At 39.1% G+C, this 27,979-nt stretch overlaps 1 pseudogene; it reads right to left on the bottom strand.

Moving 5' to 3' along the window:
• LOC127673237 (zinc finger protein 14-like) overlaps positions 1 to 27,979 on the bottom strand; it is a 109,138-nt pseudogene that overhangs the window by 63,071 nt on the left and 18,088 nt on the right.

Genomic DNA, 27,979 nt, shown 5'->3' with positions numbered 1-27,979 from the left:
CTGGAAAATTCAGGGTTATAGAGAGAAAACCTGTCACAAACAAACAAACAAACAAACAAGCATTTTGTTTATGGCTAAATGCTTGGATCAGGGAAACTGAAGCTCCCTCAAACAGATGACAGGTAATAGACAACCTCAGATGAAAAGCCAGATGCATAAGGGAGACACTGTTGAGCACTATTACTATCCAGCACATTTTCATCAGTGGCAAAATAGAGAAAAAACACAGTTGGATTAGTATAGATCTTCGAGATAAGCCTATCTTACATCGCAGAGAAAATGAATCTTTCTCTGTATATAGAAAGGGTAGTTAATAGACTGTCCTGATGAAGGTTGTCAAGCCAAGGGAAGTTAAATAAATCAAGAACTGGTTAATTTAATTTTGCAGCATCTTACAGGGAATAGTTATACAAATGAAACACACACACACACACAAAAATGACCTTTCCGTATATAGGTTAAAAATGCATATATAGCCTAGGTCAAAGCTGTATCAGAAAATCTCTAAAGATCAAGAGTAAGAATGGGATTCTCAATTTAAAAGGTATACTTAAGAAACATCCCCCACAATAACCAGGATTAGGGTTATTGTTAGGGGATTAGAGGGTTATGGTTAGGATCAGGATAAGTGTATTTAGGATTATGATGCTTAGGAAATTAAGGGCTTAGATAGTATTAGAGTATTAGGGTAAGTCCAAGGGTTAGGCACAGGGTTATGGTTAAGGTGGCCACCATTATTCTTGATGGTCCCACTGAATCAATAGTATCCCTGTTACACAAAGAAGAAATGTCAGAGTTAGGGTTAGTCTCAGGATTAGGTCAAAGAATTTGTTTGTTTTGCTATGTAGACTCTGCTTTTATCTTTTCTCTCATCTGCCTTCCTAGTCCTCATTTTCATAATAGCAAAATCTTTCTGTCGCCCAGTGAAAGTGGAAAGTGAATTATCCACAAACCTAGAATTCCCAGATGGGAAATATCTTTACATTACTATGCGGCCCAGTTCACATACAAAAGAAGAATAAATGTGACTCACAACATCAGTTTTCCCAAGCTCACCAACACACTGTACCTAAAGAAATTCTTAAGTTAATTAAAGAATGGCAGTAAAATGTCCTTGTTATTAGTTAGTAGTTGTTGATCAATTTGTTACCTACTCTGAGGTCAGGACACACCTCATCCCTCCCCAGTCTCTGAAGAGCTTCTTTAAAAGCATAAGCCTAGACAGGTGAGGCATGCATACACTGCCACCACCACACACACATCACTAGGCATGTGTAAACCAGGAGACTAAAGTGAGCTCCAGCCAACCTAGAAGACAAAGTGAGTTTTGGGGCAGCCTTAGGCTACACACCAAGATCCTCTTTCAAATACTCAAGTTAATAAACATCATAGACTCTATGTATGCTACTGAAAGGACTTCACTTTGAGAACAAAGGTTGCAGGCGACATTTAGAAATTACAGCAAGTTACTTCAATGCAGCATCTCCTAGACATGGGGCTTGGACTCCTTACTCAAAGGAAATGTTAAATAACACTGCTCGACTTTACAGCTTTACAGTGATAACTGCAAACACAGTAAAAAATGGGCCAAGGTTTCGCCACTGAGCTAATGACTTGGCTGCTGAAGTTCCCACCCTTTTAAAACCCTCTCATATCCCTACAGCTTCTGGACGTCTGGGACATTCTCTCATTATTATTTTATGTTCTAAAAGTTAAGAGGAAAAGCTGGCCTAGTTCCTTTAAGACATTTACTTTTAGGGTCTGTCAACATTTTAAATGCACTGCTGTTATTTTTAAAATATATGCCCGCATACTGGAATAAGACACAACCTAAGCCTTCCATATAACCATTCCTTGGGCACTCAATAACTTATTAGATGCTAGGCTCCCTGTTTAATACATCAACTCCACTATCTCATTTGTTGAATAAATAAACTCTCATCATCTCTGCCATGCCAGGCAAAAGCAGCACCCATGACAGTTATCAAAGTGATATCTGTACCATATACTGATGTTGTACCAAATCCCTAATGCCTAACATGCACATGTGATCCACCTCAGCCCATTTTACTGTTAGCACGGTCTCCAACAGCAAAGCTGGGGGAGCTGCAGAATCTGCCATCTGTGGTAGCACAACAGGGAAAGCCATTATTAAGTGATGTCAACTCACAGATACTTAATTCCCATCATAACTGTAAATTAAATTTCCCCAAACATGATGATCCGCATGTCACCAAAAAAGTGAAATGCCTTTCTCCTGAACTCTTTAGACTGGTGGTGGTGGTGCAAGTCTTTAATCCCAGCACTCTGTAGTCAGAGGCAGGTGGATCTCTTGTGATATCAAGGCCAGCCTGGTCTACAGAGAAAGTTCCAGAACAGCCAGGGCTACACGGGAAAAAAAAAAACTCTCTTGAAAATCAATAATAATAATAATGATAGTGATGATAAAGTGCTCTTATACATTTTTCACTGTTTTGAGTTCCAGACTCAACAGATGGGCAATTCTAGTTTTGTTTTGTTTTTAAAGGAAAGCAAGGAAGCTCATCAACAATCTACTAAGTTTCACCACTGCCTTCCCAAGGGCAAAACTGTGTTTCCAGGTTGTTCCAAAAGGAATTAGCAGATGGAAAGGAAGAATGCACTCAGACATAAAGAATGGTGAACCTCCACGATAAGAAACTAGAAAAAGAAAATGGGTATCCAGATTGGGACTAGCATGTCCCCCCAACACACACACACACACACACACACACACACACACACACACACACAGCTATGCAAGACCCAGCTTCATTTCAAAATTTCTTCAGTCCTGAATCTTCAACTGCTCCTGTGTCTTTATCTTGTCACTGACCTTTCCTGGCTGCTCATACTGGTGAGGCTCAATTGCTACTCATTTTCATTACCCCATGTCTTAGTCAGAGTTTCTATTCCTGAACAAACATCTTGACCATGAAACAAGTTGGAGAGGAAAGGGTTTATTGACCTTTTACTTCCATACATCTGTTCATAACCAAAGGAGATAAAAAGAACTCAGCCTGCTCTATTATATAACCTAAGAATACAAGTCCAGGGATGGTCCCAATCCACAAGAGACCCTCCACTCTTGATCACTAATTGAAAAACATGGCCCACAGTTAGAACTCTTGGAGGAAATTCCCCAAGCTAAGCTCATTTATCTGATAACTCCAGCCTGTGTCAAGTTGACACACAAATCCAGCCAGTACATTTGACCCCTTGTCACTTGACACACCAACATATCACTATTAATCCTATATCCTTACTTTCTTATTCATCCCTAAGATCTAAATAACTTTACAAGTCCCATACTCTTTACATATTAAAAATTCAATTCCTTTAAAAGGTCCAATATCTATTAAAATTCAAAGTATTTTAAAAATTCAAATTCTCTTAACTGTGGGCTTAACTAAAATACTTTCTTCCTTCAAGAGGGAAAAATATCAGGGCACAGTCGCGATCAAAAGGAAAATTCAAACTCAAATAGTTCAATGTCTGGAATCCAACTCAAGAAGTTCCAGGCTCCTCTGAGGGCTGGGGTCATTTCTCCCACTTTTTGTAGCACACAACTTTTCTTCTAGGGTCCAGCTGCCTGTACTCCACTGATGCTGCAGTTGTTGGTGGTAATCTCATGGCACTGGCATCTCCAAAACACTGCAGTTTTCTGCCATAACTAGGCTTCACATATAGCCTCTCATAGTCACTTTTCATGGTGCCAAGCCTCAGCTCCTATGCATGACGCCCTTAAGTCCTGGGCGTTCAATTGCAACTGAGATTGCACCTTCACCAAAGGGCATGGCCGGCCTCTCACAGTGCTGAGCTTCAGCTGTTCTTCTTGATACCTTCACACCTTCAAAACCAGTACTGTCTGTGTTACACATATGCACATTATCAATTCCAACGACAGCAAAAAAGTACAGTTGTGGTTATCTCTGGAACACAGCCTCTGTACTCTCAGAAAACACTTCCCAGAAGATTTCAGCTCAGTGGTGCTGGGCTCTTCTTAATCACTGCTAATTTCTTAGTTCCAGTGAAGGAGCCATCAATAGTCCCAGTAATGCAAAAGGTTTTGCTTTAATAGTTCTAGTATCTTGTTAATCTCACCTATTTCTTCAGCCCCAGCTAACCAAAATCACAGATTCTTCACAATCAAAACAACAACATCACTGAAAAGAATCTTAAATTTTCCTTCTGATATTTCACGAGCCAGGCCATCATTTTTGAACTGTTCTCAACATATTATCATACAAGCTCCTACGGAAAATTCCACAGAGCTCTTAACAACCAATGGCTCTTCTAACCCAAAGTCCCAAAATCTTTGCACAGTCCTGCCCAAAACAATTGCCCAGGTTGTCACAGGGATACCCGACTACGCTGGTACAAATTTCTCTTAGTCAGGGTTTCTATTCCTTCATAAACATCATGGTGAAGAAGCAAGTTGGGGAGTAAAGGGTTTATTGAGTGTATACTTCCATACATCTGTTCATTACCAAAGGAGGTTAGGATTGGAACTCAAGCAGGTCAGGATGCAGGAACTGATGCAGGGGCCATGGAGGGATGTTTCTTAGTTGCTTGCTTCCCCTGGCTTCCTCGGCCTGCTCTCTTATATAACCTAAGAACACCAGCCCAGGGATGGCACGACCCAAAGTGGGCCCTCTCCCCATGATCACTAATTGAGAAAATGCCCCACAGTTGGATCTCATAGAGGCACTTCTCCAACTGAAACACCTTTCTCTGGATAACTCCAGTTTGAGTCAAGTTGACACACAAACCAGCCATTATACTCTTTCACTCACTTGGCTGCCTTGTCTAAATTCAGTAAGAGAGCTATGCCTAACTATGCAGAGAGTTGAAATGCTATAGATGTTTGATACGCCAGTGGTGCCAATGCTTCTTGAAAAGATAAAGGAGTTAGGGATGACTGTGTAAAGTGGAAAAGAGAGATGGAAGAAAGTGGAATCCAAATTAATTAAATAAACAAATAAATAAATAAATAATAAGTAGGGAAGTGACAAACGAATACATATAAAGAGAATAAAAATTTAGAAATCAGATCATCATTTTTAAAATTTACCCCACTCCATATGCAGGTATTAGACAAGGAAAAATGATTTTTGGCAAAATATCACACAAATGACCTCTCACTAAAATTTACAGTTTCTGTATTCCTCTGATATGCTATGCTCTCAATTTTCTCTGGCTGCATACTGTCAAGACTTCCATCTTCTGGGTCTATGAGAAAAAATGATCAAATACCATCCACAGATTTCTATGAATTTCACCATCTCAATTTCTGATATATTCCATATTCCTTCAAAAGAGAACATAGATTCTGTCCAGCAGCAAAATCATATATTGATACCATTTGTTGTTGCTGTTATAACTTGCTATTCTGCTTCTGTGATGGAATCCTGTGTGCAAAATGATCTCAGGTAATAAATGGTTGTTGTGAATGCTTCTGTCAGACCACAGTTCACCACTTTGGGAGCTTAGTGTAGAAAGTGAAGCTACAAACTGAAGGTCAAAGTATGGACAAACATTGTCTCCTGGCTTGCTGTCCTGCTTGGTCAGTGTGCCATGCGCAGGAAGCTCTCTCATGCAATCCAGACCGACTTGTTTATGAATATTGTCACCCTTAGTGGAAGAGCCTTCCCACATCAATCATCAACACTATCTCACACAGATAGAGCAACCAGCAATGATGACAAAGGCACACCTTCAACTGAGGCCCGTTCAGGTGACTGTAGCTCTGCAATATTGAAATGTTGGCAGCTTCACCTCTCCCCTGACTACATCTCCATGTGGATTGCTAAGATTATGTCTTCCTGCCAACCTCCTATCCTAGCTTTCAACATTGGCCAGCATTCCCTCTTGAACATACCCAACAAACAGAGCAGTAAAAGGGGCAACACTCAGTCAACACTATCTGATAATCTAGACAGCAAACTATAACTCAGTAATAACTTCCTATCCATACTAGACAAACTGAGAAACCTTACCTAACCTAAAATAACCACAAATGCTGATGCCTAGACACAGCACAGAAAGATAAGGTATTCCAGCCAGGAAAATAATTCAACATCCTCCGATTTTTAATACTCTGCCTCGCTTCATACAACCTCTTTTGCATCATTTAGTTTAGTTTCTCAAGAAATATTAGGGAAGGAGGAGGAGAAAGAGAAGGATAAAGGAGATGAGCAGGAGGAGAAGGAGGAAGAGAAGAAGAAGGAGAAGGAGAAGGAGAAGGAGAAGGAGAAGGAGAAGGAGAAGGAGAAGGAGAAGGAGAAGGAGAAGGAGAAGGAGAAGGAGAAGGAGAAGGAGAAGGAGAAGGAGAAGGAGAAGGAGAAGGAGAAGGAGAAGAAGAAGAAGAAGAAGAAGAAGAAGAAGAAGAAGAAGAAGAAGAAGAAGAAGAAGAAGAAGAAGAAGAAGAAGAAGATCAATAAACATAAAGGTCACGAAAATATTTCCACAGAAAATAATAAATGAAAACTTTCCTAAACTAAAAAAGATGACTGTTAATGTACAAGAAGCATCGAAAATACCAAACAGATTGGGAAAGTGTCTCTTTGCCACAATCAAAACACTAAAGATAATTTAAAGACATATAAAAAAAAATAAAACTACAGGAGTAAAAATAACAAACTAAACAAAATAAAAATAATTAATGTATGAAATCAGAACTATTAGATTCATATCCATCTTCTTTTTTAAGGATTGAATTCATTATTTATACAAAGTTGTCAGTACATGTATTCCTGCAGGCCAGAAGAGGCCACCAGACCCCATTACATATAGTTATGAGCCACCATGTGGTTGGTAAGAATTGAACTCATGGCCTGTGTAAGAATAGCCAGATCACTTAACCTTTGCGCCATCTCTCCAGACCTAACCCTGCCTTCTTAATGTATATTATAAAAGACAAAAAGCTTTGGACCCAGGTGCTGCATAGTCACAGAAACCACCCAAGCTGCTACAGGAAAGCAACTAGTCCAGATGTTCTGGACAGAATTACAATCAACCACGAAACTTAAGGTATTTAGATTTCATGGCCTCAATTAGCAGGTAAGAAGCAGCAATAGAAACCTCACAGGAAGGCACATCTTAATGATGCTTCCGACCCAACACCATAGAGGATCCACAACACCAGCACCCACTACTCAACCACATGTTCCTCCCCATTGTGGGCAGATATCTTGTACTCACCATGTCTTGATTGCAGAGCTTCCCTGAGGTCCCCTCACAGCACACAACAGCAGAGCTCAGAGCAGGAGACAGAGAAGCATTCAAGCTGCACAGCCACAGGAACACCTCAGAAGGAGAAGGTGAGGGTGAGAGTGAAGAAGATCAATCAGCATAAATGTCTAGAAAACATTTCCAATAAAATCCTAAATGAAAATTTCCTAAACTAAAGAAGGTGCCTGTGTAAGAATAGCCAGAGTTATTATAAATATATAGCCAGAGTTAATGTAAAAGCATGCAAAATACCAAAGAGATTGTGGAAAAGTCCCTTTACTGCACAATAATAGAAACACTAAGCATCTAAAGTAAAGCAATAAAAAAAAAACTACAACAGAAATTAACAAAACTAACAAACAAAAAACAAACAAACAAACAAACAAACAAAAATCAAATTACCCTGGGTCCTAGCCCCGCCCATCCCACGGCCCTTCACCCCAGCCAGCTCCAAACTGATCATTAATGTTCCTTGGGAAAGCGCCAGCCCAGACCTCTGTAAACTCTACCAGGTCTTGTCGTTTCACAGCCCAACCTGTGTCATTAAGGAACAGGATGCAGTTTATTGGCCTGTGAATTCCCTACCTGTCTCACCAGCTCACAGCCAGAAGCCAGGGCAGGGTGCACAGCCCAGAGGTCCAGCGCGGCCAGGCTCGGCTTCTGTTCCCACAGGAGGGTTGTGCTACGAGTCCACTGTGCCCGCCTGGAGGAGCACAGAGAGGGTTTGCACTCTGCCCCAATGCAAACTTTCCAGAGCTGGAAACCTGAGTCTTTCACAGCCCCTGTCCCTGCCTGGAGGAGCAAAGAGTTTGCTCTCTGCCCTGCTGCAAACTTTCCAGAGACGGAAGCCCGCGTCTTGCCCGGCCATTGTCCCTGCCTGGAGTAGCACAGAGAGGGTTTGCTCTCGGCCCCCCTGCAAACTTTCCAGAGCGGGAAGCCCACGCCTTGCCCGTACACTGTCCTTGCCCAGAACAGAGAGAGGGTTTGGACTCCGCCCAACTGTAAACTTTACAGAGAAGGAAGCCCGCATCTTGCCTGGCCTCTCCAAACTTACAGACCATGTCCGTGGAGACGACAGGAGGATAGCGCGGTGTGACTTGAGAGCTCACAGACACCCACAGCACGGAGCACTATTTTCATCCAGATGCGCACAAGAATGCGGTCCCGTTCCACAATTCCAGGCCCGGCTGCTCAGAGCCCGGGAAGCTCAGCAATCGCAGCAGTCGCAAAATGCGCGCGCTCACCTCCTTCCTGCCTCAGCCAGATCTCTGACCAACACGCACATTCAAACTCCCAGCCCACTTTCATCCATAAATTAAAGACAGGAAATGACGACATTCCAGGAGGCTGGATGCAGGGCGGGCACTGCGGTGATGTCAGGGGTGGTGCCAGCGGTTGCTGGGTGACAGACAGGGATACCAGCATGGTGCCCGCCAGGGGCTGAGGTGCAAAGTCACGGGGCTGGGGCAAGGCTCAGGGGAAGTCAGGGGGCCCGGCCAGTGGTTGCTGGGTGACAGTCAGAGAATCCAACATGGCTCCCGCCCTGGGCTGCAATAGATGGGCGAGGGGCGGGATTGGCGTGACATCAGGGGCAGGGCCTGCAATCTCTGAGTGACTGACAGTGCTGCCAATGTGACATTTTCACTGAATTTGAAGAAATATATAAATATGTGTGTTAAAATTGAAGAATTTGATGTACAATAATACACATGAAATTGTCCACATAGATAATACATCAAAACTAACTGACAAACCACGTAAAAAAATTCTAGTCAAATTCATGGCTTTCATGGAAAATACTTCTTATAAAATTGAAGAAATATACAGAAATTTTATTTAAAATTAAGATTTGGCATTGAAAATAAATACACATAAAAAGTTGACAAAGAAAACTAAATGTGTAGGCAAGCTCAATTTTAGGAAAATTTTGAAAAATAATGTGTTAAAATTGAAAAATCTGTTGGATAATAATAATGGTAAAAAGATAAATTATCTTTACTAAATCAAGCACCTGGAAACATTTTCTCATAAAATTCATGATTTTCAAGTAAATTGTTTCTGATATAATTGAAACAATATATGGAAAAGTAGTGTTAAATTGAAGATTTTCACTGGAAATTATTCAGATAATTTTGTGTACATGAAAACATCTCTAAATAATTGAAAAATTAAATAGAAATATTTTCTGATAAAATTAAAGTTTATCTTAACTAATATCTGTAGTGATATTGAAGATATGTGTCTTCAAATTGAAGAATTAATTGGAAAATAATAATAGTAAAATAGTAAACATAAAAAATATACCTAGAACATTGTCCAATAACCTAGAAAAAAATTTTGATAAAATTGAAGATTTTGATGGAAAATATTTCTAATACAATTGAAGTAATATACAGGAAATGTATTATAATTGAAGATATCAGAAGAGTTAATACAGATAAAATATTATTAGACATATAAACTATTTCTAAACTAATTGAAAAAGGTAGTAGAAACATTCACTGAAAATATTTGTGAAAAAATGAAGTAGAAATTGAAATATTAAAGGTTTTAATTGAAAAATAATACAGATAAACAGTAGACATAAAAAATTCCTAAAATGATTGAAAAGTAAACTAGAATCATTTTCTGATAAAACTGAGGGTTTACATGTAAAACATTTCCGAGAAAATTGAAGTAATATATAGAAAAATGTGTTAAAATTGAAGAATTTGTTGGAAAATAATGTTAAAAAATGTAGATAATTTTATTTTTACTGAATGACCAAGGACATAGAAAAATTTGGGATGAAAGGGAAGATTTTCATGGAATATATTCCTAATAAAATTGAAGAAATACATAGAAAAAAGTGTGAAATTTGAAGATTTACAAGGAAAGGGATGCTTCTAAAATGATAGATATAAAAGTATTTCTAAATTAAATAATGAGAGAATTAGAAAATTTTGATAATATTGGAGATTTACATGGAAAATAATCCTAGCACTTGGCCTTTTTCTAGTTCCATTTAGCTTTGAGTTTCATAATTTATTCATGTAAATGTCTATAGTAAGCTCCGTTTTTGAGACATGTTGAGCACAGAGTCACTGCCCATAGTAAGGAGGAGCAGACATATGAGCAGTGGGAGCAGTGGTGGTTGGTCCTCCCTAGAGCTGCATGGGAAGCGTCGGCCAGGTGTAGCCACATGTTTGCACCCGTGAGGTCCCTTGTGGTGCTCCTCCCTTGCTAGATCAGGCCATGACCTCTGAATAACTTCACTATCAGGGCTGAATCTGCTCAAAATACTTGGACCAGGGGCTTGCTTGAAAAAACGTCACGGGCAGGATGCCAAACTTGGACAGCCCTAGTCTGTGTTTGGCTTGCTTGATTAAGCACGGCCACATTCTCTGTGACAATTATTTTTCCTTTTAAAGGTTGTTTTGGTAGTTCAATCATAAATACAAATTTACAATCACAAAAGAGATTTTTATGAACCATACTTGAAAGTGTGTCTGTTTAATCATTAATAATTTGACATGAATTGTAACATCTCCCTATTTTTCATTTGTCTGGTGGGCATTAATTTTTAGGAAATGATTTCTACATACAGGATGCCATCCTGGAGGATTTCATGAAGGGATTGATACCGAGTTATGGTGTTGTCCTTAATGTCACAGAGCATTTTATTTGATTAATCACAGGAAAGGAGTGATACAATGTTCATTGATGGTCTTCTCTTTTAACTCTCATTTTTCTATTATTGAGCATAGATATCTTTCATACACTGTATTCTAATTGCCTCTCTCCTCACTCAACTATTTCCAGATTTCCCTATCCCATGCCACATGTTCAAATCTCTACTTTTTCTTTCTTTTCCCTTTTAATAAACTAAACATATAAACTATTCTATTATTATTATTAATTATAAAAAACAAAACCTCTAATAAAATAAAATGAAAAATATACAGATGAAAAGATAAATAAAAGAACTAAGAAACCTCAACATACACAAACTAATATTCATAAAATGAAATTACATTAAAAAACAAGTATAAGCCACAATACACTTAAATAGGAAGGAACTTTTTGGCATAAGAAACAAAAACAAACAAACAAACAAACAAAAACAAAACAAAAAAAACCCAAAGACATGTTGAGCACAGGGTCACTGAAGAAGAAGAGGTGCAAAAACAAAGTAATTACATTTCAATTAAAAATGCCATGATTTCAAAACTCAATCTTTTAAATTCAGAGTAAATCAGTGTGTGTGTGTGTGTGTGTGTGTGTTTGTGTGTGTGTTTGTGTGTGTGTCTGTGTGTGTGTGTTTCTGTCAGTTTGACCTCTCTTTCACCAGCCCCTCCTCCCTTGCTACACTCTCTGACCAATCTGGCCTTGAATTCATATTGATCTGCCTGACTCTGCATCCTGAATGCTGGGATATAAGGTTTGATTTCCCACACCTGGCTCAGGGTAACTCTTTAAGTAAAGTCAGTTCTTTAAGTAAACGGTAGGTGATCTTCTTAAATGGGTTCATTGTTACAAGAGTCAGCTCTTTTGAGTAAAAAATCCAGCTACTAAACAAAATGCTACCATTACCCTCCTAATTTCATTGTTCAATTATGCATATACTTTCAATAAACTATCATTTTCATACAACATTTGCCTTTTGATAGTAGTCCATGTTGTGAAGAAAAGCGACTCTAAGAATATCATACTAGGCTTATAATCCTTGACAAAATCTCCAGTCTGAATTTATTTGGCAAGCACAAAGGTCTCCTGGAATCTGATCAAGTTCTTGCTGCTTCATGTTTAGTTTTCCGTGCTTTCCCTGAAATAGAGCTACGCTAGCCAAAGGCAAAATTTCTATTTGTTGTGAAACTGCAGAAATTAAACCATGCCAGCAATATTTACTTAGCCTAGTTCTTCCCCTTTGCAGAATGGACCACTGAGCCCTGCACAGCAAGGAGGCAGCCAGAGCTGGCTTCTGGACTTCTCTGGGTGTAAATTCCAGGGACCTGGCTATAGAGCAGAGGAACTAGGGTCCCTAAATCCAGATCAGCCCTGGGCCAATAGGAGGCCGGCATCACTGGGCAGCAGTCTCAGTCCTTTCCACAGCCTTCCTTAGCGTGGACCCTTCTAGGTGCTTTTGGGTTCGTAGAGCTCAGCTTTACCTTTCCTTTCCTTGGTTGACAGGATCACTGATTCCTCTTTCAGGGCCAAGCTTCTTTTCATGTTTTTTGTAACAATATAAATTATGCCGTTTTCTTTGTGCTCTTTGCAAAATTTTGTCTTTCCTCCTCTTAGCTGATGGGCTCCCTCTTTCCTTTTTGAGGCGAAATTTGTTTCCTGTAAAGACATAAAAATTATAATGTGTTTTTTTTTTCTCTAAGAGTTCATCTCTGCACTTGGCTGTTGCCCCCAACCATCTCTCTGCTTGGAACAGAGGATTAGCATTTGCTCAAGTGTCCAGCTAAAAAAATGACATTTAACAGGATTTACAAGCAGGACACTGTGACATGTGCCTTTAATCTCAGCATGAGGGAGCCAGAGGCAAGGAGATATTTGACTTGGTGGTCCACAAAGTGACTTTCAAAACAGCCAGGGTTACAGAAAATAAGACTTTGTGGTCGCTAGTCTGTGTTGTTAACTTGATAGAATCTTGAATTAAGCAAAATCCAAAACATGAGGACACTCCATCAAAGGGATTTTTGCCTCCTTTTAAAAACCAATCAATGTTTTTGAGGTAGTAATGCTCCACTTTAATTCAGAGTGTTTGAGCTTGAAAGGTCCAGGCCTTTAATCTGTATATGGAGTAAAGAAGACAACTAACTTTGTTATTGTGATTGTTGTTGTTGTTGATATTCTGAGCCAGGGTTTACCTGTAATACCTCTGACTGTCCTGAAACTCACTTTGTAGACCAGGCTACTCACAAAGTCCCACCTGATTCACTTCCATACTGCTTGGATTAAAGGTCTGAATTGCCACACTTAGTAGTACACACTCATCCAGGGGCTTTAATCCAGGCTTTAATCCAGAGATTATATCTGGAACACACACCTTTAATTTGGGCCATACCTTAATCTTGAGGCCTATATAAGAACACAGAGGAAGAAAGTTTTCACATTACCTGCTTGCTCTCTCCTAGCTAGCAAGTATTATGACTTCCCTGACATTAGAGTCCACTTGTCTGTAATTCCATCTTCTATTGAAGACCAGTTGAGACATCCAGCCTTGGGGTCTGAGAACCTCTGGATTCTTGGACTTTACTTCCTATCCAGCTGTTGTGGAATAAGTCAGCCTGCATCCTGTTAGTCTTTCTAATATAATCTCCTTTCAGGACAGAGAGAGGGAGTGAGAGATCATTCTATGTCATCATTTACTCTCTGAAACAAGAACCTCAAGTAGACTTGCTGGCCCATGAGCACTTTCCCCATTGCCTGTCTAATCAGTTGCCTATAATGTTTAACTCTAGACAATTGCATGTCGTCGCAAGGTATTTCTCATGCATTCACATTGAGGTGGTGAGAGGCTAGTGATTAGAAGGGAGTGAGAAGGAGGACTCGGGAGAGACAAACAGGGAGGTGCTTCCCGGAGCCACAAGTGGGAGATGGGAGAGAGGCATAGCATACTAAGATGGAATCAGATGTAAATATATCTAAAGGTTAGAATATTGGGATAGAACTTTTAATATAATAGATTTGGTTTCTTATTACCTTAGTGGCATGTTGTACATGTGTTTTAAATATATTTAAATCTAATTGGCAAATTAACTACGTGTTGAGAGTCTGTTCTTCTGGGTAATTTGGGGCACCTTGGTTGGGGAACCAAAGGGACTGGTGGCCCTCAGGTATTCTGACATTTGTGAAATGTGGGTCCCCTGCATATGGCAGAGAGAGAACTCAGCAGAGATGCTAAGAAAACAAGATGGAAGAGATTGCCTCAGAGGCAAAAATGAGAGCACCTGTGAAGGAGACACTGTGGAAACATGGTAAGTGTCATATGAGGCAAGAGTGGCCAAAAAGTCTGGGCCCAAAGTGGCCCAAACTGCTCTAGAGAGTCCGTGGCATGGACCAGATTCTTGATAGCCAGGCTTGACCCTACCAAAGAGTTAGATTGCTGCCTCTGCCAAGGACCTCACTGAGCACACTGGCTGTTTCACCTGCAGTTATTGTGGGTGAGGAATGTATTGGGTCATTTTTAAATCATTTTAAATCAAATACCATTACAGCATCCAGAGTGATAGCATTATATGTTGAGAAGCTTCACTCCTTTTGTGTTTGCATGTTTTATTCTTTGAGCCTAGGTTATCCTGTATAGCCCTGGCTGTCCTGAAAGTAGGTCTGACTACCAGGCTGGCCTTGAGATCAGAGATCCACCTGCCTCTGCTTCTATCTCCAATCTGCTTCATTCCTATAGGTGCTGAGATAAAAGTTTTGCACCACCAGACTGGGCAGAATCTTGTCTCCTTAGGCAATGCAAATAGATGCTAGTATTGTGGGTTTAACACCCAATTTACCACAGTGCAATGCTGGGGAGGGTATAATTAACTAACTGGAGACTTCTGTATATCAGAAGGTCAAGAACATACTCTCAGCATTCCATGGATAACCTGAATGTTCTGAGGGAGTACCTTCTCAGTTTTGTCAAAAACACAGCAGATTCTGAAGAGCATGGACTGCCGAGTGCACGTGATTTGCCAGCCATGAGTACAAGATCTTCCACATCTCTGCATCTTTCTGTCTGTGAAGAGACAAACCACAGCTTTGAGGATGGCTGGATTGTTGATTGGGATCTATACCCCTTTTACTATGTATTTGAGAGCTTAGACAACCTGAGACACAGCAGCAGATTGAATTGTGTCATGAAGGGCCCAGGAGTCTTGCAGACTGAGTGTCAGAGGGATACACAAGTGTCCTCAAGAGATGTGGACAACATTTAAGACAAAGGTATAGAGGAGCCAGACCAACCCTCAGGAAGCTTGCTCAGGGAGAAAATGCAGGAACTTGCGACCTGTGACGGTGTAGACTGCCCTGAGCAGAATCCTGCTTCTGACCGTCCCAGGAGCCTAGGATGCTGGGCATGGCTTCAAGGGCTTTCAGTTACAAGAAGAAGTGAAAAAAACTCACCCAGAACTCTGTTTGTAGTCTTGGAACCCTGAAGCCTGCTAAGACTTGTAATTAGGGGATCTTCTGTCAGCCCATGCCAAGGCATCGCTTCCTCCTGAGGTTACCAGACACAAGACAAGGTATAGTACAGAATAGAGTTTATTCAGGGCATGGAGAGGGGAGCTAAGAGGGAAGTAGAGGCAGAGAGAAAGGCAGAGAGAGTGAGAGAGTAGAGAAGCAGAGGCGTCCATGACCATGTGGAGAGAGGGAGGAGGGTACAGGAAGGGAGGTGAGCCCAGGAAGGGGCAAGAGAGAAGCTGAGAGTGAGAGGATAAGAGAGGGGAGGGGCAAGCAGCACCTTTTATAGTGCACCAGACCTACCTGGCTATTGCCAGGTAACGGTGGGGCGGGGCATAACTGGCTGTTGCCAGGTAACTGTGGGGTGGAACTTAGACAGAATCCTAACAAGGGGGAGGTGCCTCGGGGCGTGGCTGTAAGGGACCGCCTTGGTTATCTTAACTGGTGTGGGAAGCCCCACCCCCTCTGGGCGGCACCATTCCCTGGCTAGGATCCCAGGCAGTGTGTGGAAAGGGGCTGAGCAGCAGCAGGCAGCAGGCGTTCATTGCTCTTGGTGTCCTGATTATTTGCACACCTGATGTGAGTGAGCAGCTGCTTCACACTTCAGAGTGGCATTGCCCACCATGAGGGACTTTACTGTGAACCGTGAGCTGGAATAAACCTGTTCTCCTGACAGAGTATTTTATCAAAGCCGCAGCAGTGATTAAGATTCTTGTGAATTGACCGTTATCCACTCAAGGTGGTCACAATGAGAGGTAATGTTGTGTTTTGTTTAAATAATTTTTTATTAGATATTTTCTTATTTACATTTATTTTTTTGTTTTTGTTTTTTTGCGACAGGGTTTCTCTGTGTAGTCCTGGCTGTCCTGGAACTCACTCTGTAGATCTGTCTGGCCTCAAACACAGTAATCCACTTGCCTCTGCCTCCCAAGTGCTTTTTTTAAATTTTTTTTATTTTTAAATTTATTTATATTTTATATATTTTATATTATATATTCATATGTTTATATTTACATTTTATTTACATTTCAAATGTTGTCCCCTTTCCTCATTTTCCCTCTGAAAACCCTCTATCCCATCCCCCCTCCCCATGTTCACTAACCCACCCACTCCTGCTTCCCTGACCTGCTATTCCCCTACCCTGGGGCAATGAGCCTTCAAGGGACCAAGGGCCTCTCCTCTCATGGATGTCCAACCAGGCCATCCTCTGCTACCCATGTGGCTGGAGCCATGGGTCCCTCCATGTGTACTCTTTGGTTGGTGGTTTAGTCCCTGGGAGCTCTGGGGGTACTGGTTGGTTCATATTGTTGTTTCTCCTATGGGGCTGCAAACACCTTCAGTTCTTAGCATCCTTTCTCTAGCTCCTCCATTGTTGACCCTGTGCTCAGTTCAATGGCTGGCTGAGAGTGTCCCCCTCTGTGTGTGTCAGGCACTGGCAGAGCCTCTCAGGAGACAACTATATCAGGCTCCTGTCAGCAAACACTTGTTGGCATCCACAATGGTGTCTGGGTTTGGTATATGAGCTGGTTACTGGCCCCAATATGCTTGCATTACCCTAACTCACCCAAACTGTTATTGCAACAACACTGAAGGTAAGAGGAGGCCCTTTGTCCACAGTCTGGCTATGCTGGCAGGTCTCGAGGTGGCCACAAGATGGCTCACAAATTTGGCCAGAGTGAATAATATTAGGCAGAGGGAAAATAAAAGCCCTACAGATTTTTTGAGACAGGGTCATGGAGACATGTTTGACAATACACACCCGTGAACCCTGAATCACCAGAAGCAAAGGCAGCGACCGCTTGAGCTTTTGTCAATCAGGGAACACCAGCTAGGGAGACAAAGCCCCAGAGGGTGGAGTAATTAGGACAGAGTTTTCTAAGAGATTTAAGGACAGTGGCAAAGAGAGTATTTAATGGAGGACAGACTGCAGAGGAGACGCAGATGGGAGGACAGAAGCAACAGACTGGAGACCTGGGAAAGACCCTGTTGTCAGCCAAGGCCAAATCAGAAGACCATGAGTGATGCCTAAAAAGGAGATAAGAAGGCCCTGAGAATCAAAAGTGCCCCAACCACAAGACCAGAGTTACCCTAAATGTGAAATGGAAACCCACCAGCTTTTGTTGATAAAGTTCAACATCTTTTCTTGCTAAAACCTACAGATAGAGTCTCTTCATCAGTTTATAAATGAATTCCCAATGGCTACAGAAACAAAATAAAAATGCAGGACAACTTAGATGTCTTGAAAAATTCAGATTATTTAAGACACTGTTAAAAAAAAGCATTATTCTGCCAATTTCAGGTGACCTTTGTAGACCTGGGTAATGCATATTTACACTAGGAGTCCTGGCATAAGCCAATGGCCAATGTGGCACCAATTAATCAATCAATCTATAGTCATTCATGAACCTGCAGTTCACAACCAAACAGTAATCAATCGAGTCAGTTTTTGGTTCAGTGAAGACTAAAGTAATTGAGTAATTGTCAGTTGTTTAATTATATTGATTGTTGATTAATTATCGATAGATCCATCATATGTTGAATATTGATCACTGATTAATCTTCAATCAATTGGTTTTTATTTATTGATCATCGATCCTGGACTGATTGACAGCTCATGACTGGCTGGTCACCAACTGGCAGTCTGTTATTGATCACAAATCAAGTGACTGATTGGCAGCAGGGCATTTGGTTGGTCCCTGACTAAATACTGATGGATGGATGATCGGTTACTGTTTGATTTGTGTTCATTTCCAATTATTGATCTATTATGGATGACCAATCAACCTCCTGGTTAAAGATGATGGCAGAATGACTCATTGACAGGCTCTCTCCTTGAGTTCCCCAGGATAACTTCTCAACTGCCCTGCTGCTAGACCCTGACCTCACTGGATGGGCGTCTGTATGACTGCTCAGATAGATGTAGGGGTAACGAGGTTCACCCGTGGCAACCGCTTCATTCAGTATGGACAGAGGTGTTCTGGGGCAGCAGCGGTGTCTAATAGTGAGATCACATGGGCAGAACACACCCGGCAGGAATGTCTGCACAGAAAGCTGAACTGGCAGCTCTGAAATGTCATGAGAGCAGAGAAAAGACAAGACACAGATGGCTGGTGTGCCATTGCTACCTCTCATATCCATGGGACCTTTATAAGGAGAGGAGCCTTCTGATGAGAAAGGATTAAACTCCATCCCAGAGAGCAACAAGAAAGCCCAGTGGGTGGCCCCAATAAACTGGGCTTTTCAAGTCCTTGATTGCAACAGACCCAGGAGACCCCTACACTCTATGATCAGACAAAACATGTGATCTGGGCCAGAAACCTGTTGATGTTTCAGTGCTGTAAGAGATGAGGAAGGTCAACTAATGGAATACTAACTAATTATATGAGATAAAATGGTTCTACAAAGAAATAAAGGAAGAAATTAGAGATTTTCTAGAGTTCAATGGAAATGAATATGCAACATGCACAATCTCAAGTAGCACAAAGTAAATGAATGTGGAGCTAAAAAGAAAGTTCACAGCACAAAATGCCAACATGAAAAAAATGGGAGAACTCACATGCTGGCAATTTAACAGCATGTTTTAAAGGCTACAACAAAAACAAGTGATGGAGCAAAGAAAACAAGGAAAGGATATCAAGAAATTTTCATGTTTGGGGCTGAAATGAATAAAATAGAAAGATAACAATTCAAAAAATTAATAAAACATTTGGTTGGTCTTTTGAGACTTTTATTAGACAAGATAATCAAACTCTTATTAAAAGATAAATAATATACAAACTAATGAAATCTAAAATGAAATTGGGGATTAAATAACAGGCAATGAAGAAATCCAGAGAGTGGTAAAGACATAGTTTAAAAAGGGTGCATTCCACCAACTTGGAAATTCTAAAAGAAATGGATAATTTCCTCAATAGATTACACATACCAAAATTAAACTAGAGAAAACCAACATAAACAGACATAAAAAGAAGTAAAACAGAATTCATTAAAAATATTTCACCAAAATGATCCCATGTCCATCAGTTTTAGAGTATAGCCCTACCAGACTTTCAAAGAGAATTTACAAGAATTCAGTGTATTCAACAATATAGAAACAAAAGAAATATTAGGCAATTTATTTTATGAACCCCTGATTACTCATATATCCAGTCAGAAAAGACTGAACAATAAAAGAGAATTACAGGCCAATCATCCTTAAAACCACACATGTAAAAATATTTAATAGACAAAACAAATAAAATTAAATATAAAACACATCAAAAGATCATCCACTATGATCAATGAAGGATTCATTCTAGAAACACAGTGATGGTTCAACATAATGGGATTAAAGTGTAAGAAAATCCAAGAGTTGATCATCTCATGAGATAATATAAAATTCTCTGACAATATTCAACACCACTTTATGATAAAATTCTTGGAGGGATTAAGGATCCAAGAGACATGCCTAAACGTAAAAATGTCACTTTACAGAAAGCCTATAGCCAACATTAAATTAACTGTAGAGAAATTCAAGTTAATTCCACTAATTCCCAAACTAGACAAGGTGTTCCATTTTCTCTATTACTATCTATTCAATATATTATGTAAAAGTTTAGCTAGATAAAAAAAAAACTGAAGCAGAGGAAGGTAATATAAATTAGAAATGAAGAAATAAATTATCTTTCTTTGAAAATTATTTGATAGTTTGCATTAATGAAACAAAATTTCACAAAGGCAATTCCTAGAGATGATGAACACTGTCAGCAAAGTTGTTGAATATATAATTAACTAGAAAAATAAAAATAAGTGGCCTTTGTAGGAAAAATGGGTTTGCAAGTGCAAATAAAATGTAGATATATCATAAACTATGAATTGAATTTTGACACTTGTTATATTTTTTGCTCCATAATAAATAACATTGAGGAACTCAATAAACATATGTTGGCTAATAACGTACCAAAATCTTTTTAGTCACAGATTACCTTTGGTGTTCTTGAAGGTTCTCAAAGACTCCAGTGATATGCAAATTCTTTAATAGATTAATTACATATTAACGGGTTTACTATTGTATAAATAAACTAGAAAGTACAAAATTTTGATACTTGACTGTGTTTATGAGGTTTCTCTGCATTCTAACTTTTTCTTATGGTTTCTAAGAGAACTGCTACATGGAAAGGCTTTCTTTACCAAATGGCATATTCATAGCATTTATTCCAGGATGTATTTTTATGCATTTATAGATAACTATTGTGAAATATTTTATCACATTGATTGTATTTATAAGATTTCTCTTCAATATATGTTGTTACATATTCAATGATGACTATAATATACAAATGTTGGAAACAAGCAAAACAAACTTGTTCTAAGGACTGCCTTTTGGTTACCAACCTCTATTTAACCATGAGTTGTAACTAAGTTCAAGTCCCAGGTCATAAGGGACCTGCATACTTAAAAATACTTGGCAAGTTTTCATAACTTGTTTTATTCCCCGAAACATAATGACTGTTCTTAGCAATAATTTCTGTTATCCGTGATTTATTCCTTAAAATAAAATACGTGTTTCTAACTACAAAAGAACCAGTAGGTGTGATAGAGTAAACCATAAAACCTACATTCTGTATCATTTCACATAGAGTAACAACAGAAGAAAATCCTCATTGGTGAGAAATGCAGCTGTAACTTAGCATGGATGTTTTTGGTTTCAGGTTTGAAATCTATATCAGATTCTGGCTCAGGGTGGAGATGGGATGGGGTGATTAAGATAAGCTTCTTAATATATTCTTCAAGGATGCATTAATCAGTAATGATTTGAATACCAAGGCTTCTTATCATTTCCATGTCCTGGGGTTTGAATTGTGTTGGAACTCAGTGAATCTCATAACATAGAGGCTTTACCACATTGCTGACATTCATAGAATTTCTCTCCACTATAAATAGTTTCATAATGACAAAGACTATAGAGGTGTGCAAAGGTTTCATTATACTAAACATATTTATAAAGTTTCTCTTTAACACACATTCTTTCATGAAAATGAAGACTACAGAATTGTGCATAGTCTTTACCACATTAAAAGAACTCATGGTGTTTCTGTCCTGTCATGTCCATTGCTATGAGAAGTCATAATGAACAAGGCAACTCCTATAAAAGCAACCATTTAATTGAGGCTGGCTTATAGTTTGAGAGGTTTATTCCATTTTCATCATATTAGGAATGCAGAGAGTAATGATGCTGTAGAAGCTGAGAGTTCTCCATCTTTATCCAGTGGCAGCTAGGAAGAGACTGCCTTCCAGGGACCGAATATGGGGGGGTCTCTGCAGCACTGGTAGGCATTCCAAAGCCCACCCCACAAAGATGCCCTTCCCCAACAAGGCCACACCATCTCATAATGACCCTCACTTAGCTTAGCATATTTAAATTACTATATTCCACTGCCTGCCCCCCATATGATTGTACAAACACATGAGTGTATAGGGATCACAATTAAACATGAAGAATACATGAGTTCTTACTTCAAATGTCTCCATCCTCGAGAACAGTCTCAAAAAACGTTAAGAGTCCTAAGTTCAAAGACTCTTCTGAGATTAATTCATTCATATAATAGTAATCACATATATTTTCAAAAACAGAAACCACATCATATGTCTTCATATGAACAGGATACAGTTCACCATTCCTAATGGTCATTCTGTGGAAATCCTGTACCTAAAAAAGACCAAAAGCGAGCTGAGCAATCTCTAAACTCTGCAAGTCCAGGTATGAGGTCAAAGCATTCTTCTGATCTATAACTCCTTTGTGCATTGTTTACTGAAACACAAGTGTTTCATTTTGACTGGTTTTATTCCCTTAAAGCAGTTTTCCTGAGCAGATAACACACAGTTCTAACATCTCAAAATCTGGTCTCTGTCTCCATGGTTATTTCAATATCAAGTTTCTTGTTTAAATGTCTGGGATCCACACATGATCATCTCTGGTCCTCTAAAGAGACTGGGTCACTTTTCCAGCTCTGCCCTCTGTATCACTCTAAGCTCTGGTTGACTCCACTCTCCTGCTCCTGCTGTTCTTGCTGCTCATCCCATGGTACTTGCATCTTCAGGATGCTGTGTTCTCCTGCTGCAAAAATGCTTAACCTATAGCCTCCCTATGATCACTCAATGATGCCAAGACTCAGCTGCTCTGCATGACAACTTGATGCATTCAAAATCAGTACCTCTTGGGTGATTCGTATACATTAACAAGTCCAGCTGCACCACTAGGTCCAACCTTGATTATCTCTGGAACACACCCTCTTTTTCACTCAGAAAACTCTACCCAGAAGATTGTACCCCAGTCATGCTGATTTCTTCTCCATCACCTCTAATTCTTGAACTACAGCTATCCAGCATTGTCTAATTAGCCCCTTCTATTCTTGCCTCTAAATCCAGAACTGCATAGACTAAGCTGCTGAGTTCTGTCACTTGATGTGGCTGAAACATGGTCCTTCCATTACATTATCACCCACATTCTATTTTTCAAAAACTTCACTGCCTAAGATTGGCAGTCCTGGAACTTGCTTAGTAGAATAACCTTGAACTCAGAGATCTCTAGGTCTCTGACTCATGAACTCTTTGATAAAAGTCATGTAACACCATACCTGGACCTAAGCTTTTCCTTTCAGATATTAAAATGAAAACCCAGAATAGCAATCAAGTTCCCTTCTCAGTTTGACACGTACTGGTATCATTATATCTCCACATGAAAACAATAGCCAGGTAATAATAATTCTTAACATGATATACTTCACATTCATACAACTGCAAATCCTTATGTTTAACTGGATGGAATCTTGCCCTATTGGAACCATTCCTTTAACATCATTGAATATCCTAGATCAGAGGATGTAGATTCCTTCAACTTCCTGATGATGCCTTGCATTTTGAACCTTATGTTTTGTATTTTTCATTTCTTAGTTTTCTACACATGTTAAAAACTGTAAGGACAAATTCTATGTGGTGATTTTCATGACTTACTTTGCCAAAGCAATCTCTTTCACATAACCTCAAGGAACCTCTTCAGACAAGGGTAAAAGGCAGCAATCTTCTTTGCTAAGGCATCAAAAGGAACATCTCCAGAGTGGAAATAATCCCCAGCAGCAATATCTATCATATTCCAATATGAAAGCCCCTTAACTCCTACTTAATTCATTATTATATTCAGTAGGTTTTCCTCCAGAACAGAGAATTTGCAGATATCTCCCTTCTGAATATACTTTACCACATTAATTGCATTAATAAGGTTTCTGTCTGGTATGTGTTCTTTAATCATAGTGGAGATGAATGGGTGTTGCAATGGTTTTACCACATTGATTATATTTGTAAGGTTTCTCTCAAGTATGTGTTTTCTTATGTCTTTGGAGATTACTGTGACGTGAAAAGGCTTTAAAACATTGATTACATTCATAAGGTTCCTCTCCAGTATGTGTTCTTTTATGATTTTGGAGATCACTGTTTCTTGCAAAGGCTTTACCACATTGATTACATTCATAAAGTTTCTCTCCAGTATGTGTTCTTTTATGATTTTGGAGATTACTGGGTCTTGCAAAGGCTTTACGACATTTGTTACATTCATAAGGTTTCTCTCCAGTATGTGTCAGTTTATGTCTTTGGAGATCACTGTGACGTGAAAAGGCTTTAAAACATTGATTACATTCATAAGGTTTCTCTCCAGTATGTGTTCTTTTATGTCTTTGGAGATGACTGGGTCTTGCAAAGGCTTTACCACATTGATTACATTCATAAGGTTTCTCTCCAGTATGTGTTCTTTTATGATATTGGAGATGACGGGGTCTTGTAAAGGCTTTACCACATTGATTACATTCATAAAGTTTCTCTCCAGTATGTGTCAGTTTATGTCTTTGGAGATGACTGTGCTGTGCAAAGGCTTTACCACATTGATTACATTCAGAAGGCTTCTCTCCAGTATGTGTTCTTTTATGTCTTCGGAGATGACTGTGATATGAAAAGGCTTTACCACATTGATTACATTTATAAGATTTCTCTCCAGTACATGTTCTTTTCTGATATTGCAAAGTACTGTGCTGTGCAAAGGCTTTACCACATTGATTACACTCATAGGGTTTTTCTCCACTATGACTTCTTACATGCCTGCAAAGATAATGAGCACATGTGAAATCTTTAGTACATTCATTACTATGATCAATCATGTAATCAATATGAATTATGACTACAATTTGGTCTAATGGTAAGGAAGCATCAGATCTTAAGGTTATAGCACTTTGTATGTTCATGGTGTTCTCTCTCATCATGAATTAGTCAAGACACATGTGATGGTTATTGCATGACTCATATTTATAACATCCTCTTTTAATATGGGATTTTTATATAATGTTTTTCAGCTCTTTTAATAAACTTTGAACAACCTTGATCTTTTTAACACTGACTGTATTCATAATTTTAACTGTACTGTGAAATACAACACATTTGACTGTGAACCAGGACCCACAGAATTTCCAAATTCCTACTACCCATCAACTTTTTCAACACTATGAGTTTGGGGCTGTTCCCCATAAAACTAGGAAAACAATTAATTGCAAATATATATCATATTCCTAATGTCTATCAAAAGAAGAATATTACATATATATTCATTGTTTTAGGAAAAATAAATTATGTTGCTTCTTACAATATCCCTATGCTCACATGGTTTCTATCCATCAGGACACATGATATACCTAATTAAAAAAATGACAAATGAAAGGTTTACACATTGCATTTACACTGTTTGATTTTGTATTCCTCATAACATGTGCAATATAGATTTATGTTTCTCCACAACAAAATTCTTGGTTCTCATAAATTGCCCTCTCACAAAACTTAATCATATTACTACAAGAATATGAGTATCACCAATTTTACTATGGACTCTTTGCTTACTAGAATGTTTGGGAAATAAATTTATCAATATTCAATGTGCAATATCTAAGTACTATGGGACTATATAGATTGCCAGGTCCACTGCACAGCTCTACTGTAGCTACTTATCAAAGGGATACACAAATCAGATATTGGATCTTATAATCATAGTTACACTTAAAGGACTGTTATTTCATACTCTTGCTTTTCGTTGGAGATTCCAAAAGATATGAAAAATTCCTCAGAGGCAAATTTGTATCATCTTCCACATAAAAATTACCTTTCATGTCTTGTACTACTTTGAAAATGTTCTTCAAGGTGATGGTCTTCCCCATTATAGCCTAAAACACAATATAAAGAATTAAATGATATTCTATTGGAAACTAGGGAAAAGTCAAGGTACTGTGAATTTTCACTGCACCATGTATGTTACAGTGAAAATTTAGTTAAATAAACTGAATTATTGAGCTCGATCTTCATTATTCACAATTAAAATAGTAAAAGACCATCAATAAAAAAATAAGTTTTACCGATAGCTTTGAGGTTCAGGTAGGTTTCTAACATCACATCTCTGTAGAGATTCTTCTGAGAAGGATCCAGCAAATTCCACTCTTCCTCAGTGAAGTTCACATGCACATCATCAAAAGTCACTGCATCCTAAATTTCCCATATGTGTACAACACAAAGCATGATACTAGCATCAATGTAAAGGAAACACATGCTTTTTCGAAAACATATTCATATAATATTGGCACTTGCTCCACTTATATTCTGACTCAGAATTTACAATCACTGTGCCAGTTTAGAAGGAGCGTTAATTATAAGATTTACCTGTGTTGCTTTTGAACACTTTGTATAGGATGCAGCCTTGCCAGAGAAATGCCAATTAAGAGGGAGATGCAGGGGAAATGGATGCACAACATTGAGCACACATCTGAAAAATTGTATGAACATTTACTAACTACAAGAGTGATGGGCAAGCTGGAAGTATTTGCCCATGACTTCAATCACAGACGTACAAACAGGTGTATGTCAGTGATTTGGATGGCAGCATGTCATATGTATTATGTTCTAGGAGATCAAAAGTTATATATTAAGACCCTCAATCCTTATAAAAATCAACCAAGGAAATAAAAATAATAGAGAACTCAGAGTTCTTTAGTAAAACTTCCCACAATGAATTATATATTCACTTCAGATCCGTATTCATCTTGTAGAAGCATTAAGTGCAACAGCTTAAACTATAACATTAATAAAATTTTACTAAAAGGAAATGCATGCTTAACCAATTACAAATGAACAGATGGAAATATAGTAATTTAAACGTTGATCATAAATAATCAATATAGGATAGGAGCGATAGCTCAGCAATGGAAAGCTCTAGCTGGTCTTCCACATTGTGGTTGTCAATTTCTCACATACAGATGGAGACCAACAACTCCTCATTACTTCAAGATCAAGAGTTCTGAGGCCATCTTATGACAACAGTAAAGAAGAGACAGATGATATTCATATTCATACACATAGGAAAATACTATTTATTCAAACATTTCAGAACAATCACAAGTGTGAGGAAGTACATCATACACCGGGAATCCAAGGACCCTGAAGGGCCAGGTAGTATTGACGTAATGAACATATATCAACTTGAGAAATAGAATAAACCTATATATTTGGCCAAATTTCAAAGTGACACATGAGGATTAAAAGTTCCACAAAAGCATATCCTTATTTTGCAAAACCATGTCAAGTGGCTTATGTGGTTCCTATATTGACTATCAGGAGAGTAAGGATTTCACAGAGAGATTTTGTCTTGAAAAACAAAAACAAAGCAATAATATTATAAAAAAAATTAAACCACTGGGATTGCAAAATAGCTTAGCATTAAATGCAAATGGTTTTAAAGCATTTTAGGTGATTTATGGACAGAGTACAAATGTTGACTGTATGGGAGCATGTGAAGAATCCTGATGGATCAGTTTCAACTACAGCACAGTAGACACATAGAACAAAATTTGTCCCATCTAAAAGAAAGGCAAGGGCACACCTGAAGCACAGAATGAGGGACTGCCCAATGAAAACTCGCCCAACTGGAGACCCACCTTATGGGCAATCTCCAATCCTTAACATTATTTTGGATATAAAGTTATGCTCCCAGACAGGAGACTTTCATAAGTGATCAATCAGAGGCTTCACCCAGCAGCTGACTGAAATAGATGCAGAGAACCACAGTAAAACATGGGATGGAGCTTGGAGATTTCTAATAAAGATTTGGGGAAATATTCAATGCCCTGAAGATGGTAGGATATCCACAGGGAGTCTAGCAGACTCAATGAACCTTTAACCATGGGAATACTGAGAGACTGAGCCACCAACCAAATAGCTGACACTGGCTGTACTAAGGCCCCTGGCACATAAGTAACAGAAGTTCAGGTTAGTCTTCATGAGGGTCCTCCAACAACTGGAACAGGCGGTGTCCCTAAAGATGCTGCATAACTTTGGTAACTGTTACTTTAACTGAATTCCAATATCTGGCCTCATTTTGAGAGGATGCACTTAACCCAGCAGAAACTTGAAGACCCACTTTGGGGATATCCAGGAGACCCAATCAACTCCATTATGACCCTGGATGCTATAAGCTCATGTTTATCCTGTGATGAAAATGCATTTGGTC

This window comes from Apodemus sylvaticus, chromosome 22 (genome assembly GCF_947179515.1).
Source record: "Apodemus sylvaticus chromosome 22, mApoSyl1.1, whole genome shotgun sequence".
NCBI lineage: Eukaryota > Metazoa > Chordata > Mammalia > Rodentia > Muridae > Apodemus > Apodemus sylvaticus.
The sequence above is the reverse complement of the archived record's forward strand: the minus strand, read 5'-3'. Positions and strand labels throughout refer to the sequence as shown.